This window comes from Colias eurytheme, chromosome 24, assembly GCF_061535395.1.
Source record: "Colias eurytheme isolate Ceu_HAF_F1 chromosome 24, ilColEury1 Martin Lab GWU primary, whole genome shotgun sequence".
NCBI classification, from domain to species: Eukaryota; Metazoa; Arthropoda; class Insecta; order Lepidoptera; family Pieridae; genus Colias; species Colias eurytheme.
Genome location: NC_143003.1, coordinates 4,974,851 through 4,982,521, shown reverse-complemented (window position 1 = coordinate 4,982,521; position 7,671 = coordinate 4,974,851). Strand labels below are relative to the sequence as shown.

Genomic DNA, 7,671 nt, shown 5'->3' with positions numbered 1-7,671 from the left:
TTATATTTATGCTGTAACTACCTACCTATGCAAGATCTTAGGTAGGTAAGTACCTAGGTACTTACATACTGTACTGTGTGGTATTGTAATAAAATGTCTGAAAGTATAGTACAGGTAGGTATGTTCAAGTTTTTGAGTTTATTCGTAACATACAATACAGAAATACAAATCCTTTTTGTACAATATTACTGTAGTTAGTTAGATTTGATGAAATAAACAATAATTATGAATTATCGTACATAGTTTCATCAGTTCATAAACAATGTAACTTATTACCTTTTGACTCTTTGTCTATAATAATGTTATAAATAATGCAGTCATCTCTAGGATGCTGAATCATTTTACTTTTGTGTCGTCAAGAACTATTGCGTATTACCACAGATTAGAGAATAGTTACTTCGTAAGTATTACTTTAAAATACACAACTGAGGTAGGTAATGAATAAAAATGAAACAAAAACATCACAACGAAGTGTCATGTGTGTAGTCCCCTGTCCCCGTATGGGCATGTATGGGGTCACTATGGGGTAGATGCATTATAAATACGCGTACATACATTTACGTTACACTGATCGATTTTTTATAGGGACTTATAGTATTAGTGATCAACCTTCTGTGTCCTGCGCTCCTGCCAGAACGAAACATTTTCATTTTTAACACGTAATAGCTTCACCTGTATGTGTGCATGTAAGTAATAAGTTGTAACCCAATAACCGATTCTTTTTTTATTTTGACTTACTATAACGTAAACTTTGTACTCTTATCAAGGTCCGCGGTGACAATGCAATAATTTCTTGATTTTATCTTATTATCCTGAATAATAAAAATAAAATAGAATTTATAAAAACTAATATTTTTTACGTTTTAGTTGATTCTAACATTCCTATTATTTTTCGTTTTTTTATGATTTGTCCCACTCGCCGGGAATCGAACCCAGTACCCGTCGGTTCTACAGTCTACTGACGTTGACTACTGACACCAAGGAGGTGGTCACGACCAAGAGAATGGAATAAAACCTATTTTATTTAATCCTAGGTAACTATATCCTTTCACCGGTATGAAAGTGTGAAACTATTTGTGCCAAATTTCATTCATATCGGTTCAGTAATTTAGGCGTGACGAAAAAACCGACAGGCAGATGTACTTCAGTACGAGCTAAAATTACGAATTTAAACTAATATTATATTATACTATAAAGTTGAAGAGTTTGTTTGTTTGTTTGTTTGAACGCGCTAATCTCTGGAATTACTGGTCCGATTTGAAAAATTCTTGCGGTGATAGATAGTCCATTTATCGAGGAAGGTTATAGGGCATAGGCTATATACCTATCATCACGCTAAAACCAACAAGAGCGCACGCGGGTGAAACCGCGGAGCGCAGCTAGTAATTGATATTAGCACAGCATTAGTAGGGATAATAAAATATATGTTATATCTAAATAATATAGATAAAGTCTGCCGAACTCTTAAGGTACCTACCTATTAGTCAGAGAAGCATTATTGGCAGATATTTTTAGGTCGCTTAAAAATTTGTTTATTTTTCTATATTTAATTAAGTACTTAATGTAAAAACAAATACTTACAATAAACATCAGTTACTGTATCTTAAATAACATAATGTTAAAAATGTGTATAACTAGATATAATAATAACTAATAATTATGAGATAGATGTTTTAAAAAGTCATATAGTTACTATTAACTATACCTACTTAGCTAATTAGCACTTTAGGTATTGTATTTGATAGCCATACAAAACATTTGGTACACCAAATCTGTACAAACAAATATGAATCATTCCCATCTGTGTATAGCGTATGTATTGTGTTTTATACATATTGTGTTAAATTCGCTGCATGAAATCATAGATGAAATCTCGAATATTCGAGACAAACTTACTGCGCCTGTCTGACCTTTATAGCAAATGCGCTTTAAATCGATAGACTTCGACGCGCAGGTGTACTAGAACATGCAGCTTCTAGAAAGTCTAGATTTAAATGTCAAAGGGCGCAATAAAATTTTGCTTTATTTAACGAAACCTATGATTTTACTAATAAATAGATGTAAGTTGCCGAATATTATACTTAACGACTTTATTTGAGTTTTAAATATGCATTTTAAAATATAAAAAAAAAATATATTGTGATTTTAATATATTTTAAAAGCCTCATTGAATTAAAATATAATCATGTACGAGTAGTAGTAATAGTGATTTCAAAAAATTGGGATTCAAGCTTTAGTTTTTTATTTATATCGCTTATTAACGAAAACATAATGTACCTAATTGTTTTTCCAGTAAATTCCTGAAGATTGAATAAATATTGTTACTGACTTTAAACAGCAATCATACGCTCTTATTATTTATTAATAATAATAAAAGTTTATAGGTCCTTTTACTTGAAAATTAAACGTATATAAAATTCATGTTATATTTCATTTCTAAGTACATACTTACTGTATTATTTCCATATCCCTAGATGTACTTTCAACTATTCATAAAAATTATAAGCATAGCCGGACGTCTAGAAATTTCTAAGTAATACATTATACTTACATGGTTAGCTACAAAAATACAAAGGAGCTGATACCTACTTACTTATAATATATTGTAACTTCATAAAATTCTTGCATTATGTTTTATCAAAATAGGGATTTGTTGTTAATTTATATGGTGTTTGTATATGTCTATTGTATTGGTGTAAATAATTGTTGGCATAAATAAATAAATAATAACGTTCTAGAAAAATTCGCATTTAAGTACTTGTTATCTAGGTACTTCAAAAAGCAATCTTATAAATGAATAATGAATAGGTATGTACCTACAAATTGAAATATACAAAATAAAATATTAAAAAATTGAGTGGGTGTTTTATTTATTGTCTATCTAGGTATCTAACTAGGTATAATTAATCTATCTAGGTAGTTAGGTACGGATTAAATAAAAAAAATTGTAAGTTCCAAATAAAATTAAATTTGGTTTTATAACTACTACCTACCTATGTACTTATCTATAAAGGTTCCAAATTAAATAAATATTAAGAAAATTTACGCTAAAAGTAGGTAATAAAGTCAACAACAATCCCATTTTATAATTTTGAAAAAATAAAAATTTGGAGAAAATTTAATAAAATTGTTATAAATCAGTACGAAGTAGATTGCATCTAATCAATAAAAATGCACATTTATCCACTATTATTGCGTGATTATTAATTTTAAAAATTTTCAAGTAAGGTACCTACATAATATTTTTAAATTCACTTGTATTGTATAATTGGTACCTAGGTACCTAATAAGTAGGTACTTACAGTTAAATTAAAAATATACTTGGAATACCTATAAAGATTTCATATTATAGTCTCCAAGATATTTATGTCCTAATATCTAAAAATAAATCAATCTCGGAGTTTAGTCATACCTATCATTATTTTCGTATAACTTGGTCGCGCCCATGCGCCGAAAATAACTTCTATTGCAAAATTATAGAGGCCGCTGTGTTTATAATATGAATATGATGTTTTAAACAATTTTATAATGATATACAATGCCAAATAGTAAGAAAAATAAATAAAAGCAAAGTTATGGTTTGTTTTCGATGCGTAAACAATGTTTCCATCTCTTTTTAAATTCCAGAAAAATCTTGAATGTTCCATAAAAGTACAGCTTTTACGAACATGAATACCTGTAGCACACATTGGCAGTCTATTCATATTATACGATCATTTGTCTCTTTTACCACACGAAAAATGCATAAAGCTATCTCGTTCTAGCAAGGATTATCATTGTGTGTCACTAATAATAGTGATGCCGTACTAAAAATTTCAAACTCAACTTTGTTTGTAATGTTGAATTTTATCATATTGTATCACTATAATTTAAACTGATTGATTATTTTTATTTGATAACATTTCAACATAATTTATACAATGTACACTCTCTGTTACAAGTATATTACAGTTTAAATTGCAGTTGGGAGGGATGTTTAAAACTAGCGCTATCTGCTACTTTTAGGTTTTGGGTAGCAACCGACAACATAAGAAACGCACCCTTTGGTTCCATTTTATTTTTATGTGTAGAAAGCAATAATGTAGAATGTAGATGTATTTTTTCAACTATATTTTTAATTATAAAAAAAATATATTTCCAGATTCATTATTTTACCAAACAAAGTATATAACAGTAATTCAAAAACAATAATATATTATATACCAACGAAAAATTAATACATACACTTAAATATTTAACAATTTTCCCCATATTATGGGAAATTTGTTCCATTCGATATCCCTTTTTACATTTTGACCCGCACCTCTTGATGACGTAATGTGTTGTGATTGGTAGATAAAGCGCGTTCTCGAATGTTCTATGACATCGTTTATGCTATTGGTCGTTCTAGTACTACGTAGAGAATTCTAGATCATACATTCGCTTGAATATATAAGCGCGAACTGAGCGCGGGAAGTCAGAATAATTTGAAATACGATACAGTGAAGACGAAGAGTTCGGTGAGAACCGAGGCGAATATTATCCTGCGATATAAGTTTGTTGAAGAGTTATTGTGTGATAAAAGTAATATAATTCAAAATCAAAATGCCCGCAGTTGGAATTGATCTTGGTACAACATACTCTTGTGTTGGAGTTTGGCAACATGGAAATGTGGAGATCATCGCAAACGACCAAGGCAACCGTACCACACCATCATACGTTGCTTTCACGGATACAGAGCGTCTGATTGGTGATGCAGCGAAGAATCAAGTGGCTTTGAACCCCAACAACACAGTTTTCGACGCGAAACGGTTAATTGGACGCAAGTTTGATGACCAAAAAATTCAACAGGACATGAAACATTGGCCTTTCAAAGTCATCAATGATTGTGGCAAACCGAAGATCCAGGTTGAATTTAAAGGGGAAATGAAGCGATTTGCACCAGAGGAGATCAGCAGCATGGTTTTGGTAAAAATGAAGGAAACAGCTGAAGCATACATTGGATCTACAGTTCGAGACGCCGTCATCACAGTACCAGCCTACTTCAATGACTCACAGCGTCAGGCCACCAAGGACGCCGGAGCCATCGCCGGTTTGAATGTACTACGTATCATCAACGAACCCACTGCAGCCGCGCTGGCGTATGGCTTAGACAAAAACTTGAAGGGCGAACGCAATGTTTTGATTTTCGATCTTGGTGGCGGCACATTCGACGTATCGATTCTAACAATCGATGAAGGATCACTGTTTGAAGTGAAATCGACGGCTGGTGATACACATCTTGGAGGTGAGGACTTCGACAATAGGCTCGTTAACCATCTATCAGAGGAGTTCCTACGCAAATACAAGAAAGATCTGCGTTCCAACCCACGCGCGCTGAGACGCCTCCGCACCGCCGCCGAACGCGCGAAACGCACTTTGTCATCTAGCACTGAGGCCACTATTGAAATTGATGCCCTTTATGAGGGAATCGACTTCTACACCCGCGTTTCACGTGCTCGCTTTGAAGAATTAAACGCTGATCTCTTCCGTGGTACCTTAGAACCAGTAGAGAAAGCTTTAAAAGATGCCAAAATGGACAAGAGCCAAATCCATGATGTCGTACTCGTCGGTGGGTCAACTCGCATCCCTAAGATCCAGACACTGCTACAGAACTTCTTCTGCGGCAAGAAACTCAACTTGTCCATCAACCCCGACGAGGCTGTGGCTTACGGCGCTGCTGTACAGGCTGCCATCTTGAGCGGCTCTACTGATGCTAAGATCCAGGATGTGCTCCTAGTCGACGTCGCACCACTATCTCTCGGTATTGAGACAGCGGGAGGAGTCATGACTAAGATCATCGAAAGAAATAGCAAGATTCCCTGCAAACAATCTCAAACATTTACCACCTATTCTGACAACCAGCCCGCTGTTACCATTCAAGTATACGAGGGAGAGCGTGCGATGACAAAGGATAACAACCTCTTGGGCACATTCGACCTCACTGGTATTCCACCAGCACCTCGAGGAGTTCCAAAGATCGATGTCACATTCGATTTGGACGCTAATGGTATCCTTAACGTGTCTGCGAAGGAGAACAGCACCGGTCGTAGCAAGAACATTGTGATTAAGAACGACAAGGGCAGGCTATCGCAGGCGGAGATCGACAGGATGTTGTCAGAAGCGGAACGCTACAAGGAGGAGGATGAGAAGCAGCGACAGAGGGTAGCGGCGCGCAACCAGCTCGAGTCCTATGTGTTCAGCGTGCGACAGGCGCTGGACGACGCTGGAGCGAAGTTGAGCGAGGATGACAAGAATTCTGCTCGCCGCGAGTGCGACGAGGCACTGCGTTGGCTGGACAATAACACCTTGGCGGAGCAGGAAGAATACGAACACAAGTTGAAGGACCTCCAGCGAGTCTGCTCGCCCATCATGAGCAAGCTGCACGGAGCTGGGGCTGGAGGCATGCCTGGCACTGGTCCACAACAACACGCCAGTGGACCGACTGTCGAGGAAGTTGATTAAACCAAATATCCACCTAATTTATTTTTGTTTTAAGCGATCTGATCAGTATTGTGATACTACGTTTTAAGACTGATAATTTATTTGGCTGCAGTGTGTGATCATCTGTTGATTTAAAAATAAATTTAAGTTAAATATAACTTGGTTGTTTTATTTTGAGTACACATGACAATATAACACATACATACAACACATAAATAGAACAAATTCAAAGACAATAATAATTATTAAACAACATTCTTCTCATTTGTATAACATTTACCTAACTAGTTACTTACACAAAATATTTAAGCTTTTTTATTTCAATTATACATATTTTGATGTTATGAATTGAAGGTTAAAGCAGCTTCCAGGACCATTCTGTAAATAGCGTTTTCATGCGAATTTTTATTTATTTTTGATACGCATATCTTTGAAACATAACAAACAGAATTTTCAATAACAATTTTTTCAAATCTAATTTTAATTTCGCGCCCTCTTACATTTCGTATACAAATAAAATTTTGTGCTACTACCCACTAGATGGCGTTAATAATTAAGATTAAAATTTTGTCGGACGCCATCTAGCTTACATTTTACGAACTAAATCAACATAATAATCTTAGATGAAGGATTGGTCTCGTAGCGCGCGCGCGGAGACCAATCCATAATCTAAGATAATAATTATGCTATCACCCGCCAGGTGGCAACAAGCAACGTAGATTTAGAACATTTTGATGATTACAGACATCGTATTATGGTTTTCGTTATTACTGTAGTTTATAATCTGCATTAGATACTTAAATGGCGGGAGATAAGTATAAATAAAATATAATATAATAATAGTCTCATGATAGTGTTTTGAGTGTAGATTCATGCGCAGTATGGTATGATGATGGTATGATGGAAAGACGAATATTCCCATAGTATTTTTTATGTAATTTGAATGTTGATGGTGGTTGGTGGACATGGTTTTATACAGAATATAAAAATACAACGAATAGTAACTACCTACCTATATCCAGCTGCATAGACCTATTTAATATAAATAAAATAAAATAATTTTATTACATTTGAACAAGCGTAATTATGACATATACGGTCTACATATTACTTATTGCACACTTATTACCTCCAATCAACCATTTTTTTAATATTTATTGATCTGAGCCCTAATATAGGTATCAGCTGGCTATGTTTCAGAAGTCTGTG

General features: G+C 34.4%; 1 pseudogene; it reads left to right on the top strand.

Moving 5' to 3' along the window:
- Positions 1 to 4,477: 4,477 nt before the first annotated feature.
- Positions 4,478 to 6,620, top strand: LOC149897963 (heat shock protein 68 pseudogene; annotated as a pseudogene).
- The last annotated feature ends 1,051 nt before the right edge of the window (positions 6,621 to 7,671 follow it).